Source organism: Crinia signifera, chromosome 6 (assembly GCF_055691185.1).
Source record: "Crinia signifera chromosome 6, ASM5569118v1, whole genome shotgun sequence".
NCBI lineage: Eukaryota > Metazoa > Chordata > Amphibia > Anura > Myobatrachidae > Crinia > Crinia signifera.
In genome coordinates this window covers 208255102-208256383 of record NC_139222.1, presented here as the reverse complement: position 1 = coordinate 208256383, position 1282 = coordinate 208255102, and the positions used below count along the sequence as shown (strand labels likewise).

Genomic DNA, 1282 nt, shown 5'->3' with positions numbered 1-1282 from the left:
AGAAAAACCTTTCAGAATTACAACAACACCAAAAAATATACAAAGAAACATTTCTGCAATTGTAACACCACATCAGCTATCTACATGATTGAATGTCCATGTGGTCTTAAATACGTGGGTAAGACCAAACGCCCACTCAAACTCAGAATACAGGAGCATATCAGATATATCAAAAACAAACTCACAACTCATTCCGTATCTCGACACTTCCTAAATAATCATAACTCATCCGTAGAAAACCTCAAATTCACCACCATCGAACACGTTACCCTTGGACCACGGGGAGGAGACCTAGCAAAGAGACTTTCGCAACGTGAAATGTTCTGGATTTACGAACTCAACACCCTGTCACCCCATGGTCTAAATGAAAGCTACGAAATAGCCCCATTTCTCTGAAGAAACAACGCCACAGAGGTCTTAGCCTGTATGAAAGTGACCCCAATACAAAAAAATGCGACCATCCCACTCTGCACAAACCCGATTCCATCCGAACTCGGAAGTTAAAAAGCAGTGGGCCCAACAAGTACTTGGGAGGGAGACCACCAGGGAAAATTGGGTATCGCATGCAAAACTGTACAGGGAAGGACACCAACAGGTCTAAAGAACCTCTGATGGCAGTTGTAAATGAAGGGACTTCAGAAGATATAAAGGACACCATTTCCGAAGGCAACAACTCGAATGATTGAAAATTCCACTCTCACATGAACTCTTAAAAACCTGAAACATACACCAAAAATACCTGGTATCGGAACCATTCTTCTACAAACTAAAGGAGTGATTAGCAACAAAGACATTCTAAATACTTCAGCAAGCTCCGACACAAAATTCTCAAAAGGAAGAAAATGAAAATGAAATAATCACCTTTGTAAATACAGTTAATGGACTCAGAGTACTACCAAAAATGGACTATACCTATACAGAACAAATATGTTCACTACACCTTTATGGCGAAACCGACTATAGGGTTCCTAACCACAAACACTCATATATATGATTTACTCAGAATGAAAATTCTGTCACTTGTAAATATTATTATCACACACTTATACCCACATTATGTGAACCCTGTCACTAATACTGTTATAACTGTATATTAATGTCACAGTTGAATGTAAATATGTACAGGACTATCTTGTTTGTCACCTTATAATAGAATTAAGCAAAACACATGGGATCACCATCGTCTGCACGCAAGCACAAAAATGTCACCTATATGACAATGAAGAATGAAAAATGCAATCATGCGGCAAACGAACTTTTAATAAGTGTCCTTTTTCATTAA

General features: G+C 38.4%; 1 pseudogene; it reads left to right on the top strand.

Moving 5' to 3' along the window:
• Nucleotides 1–449: 449 nt before the first annotated feature.
• On the top strand, nt 450–568 carry LOC146011690 (5S ribosomal RNA; annotated as a pseudogene).
• Nucleotides 569–1282: the final 714 nt, after the last annotated feature.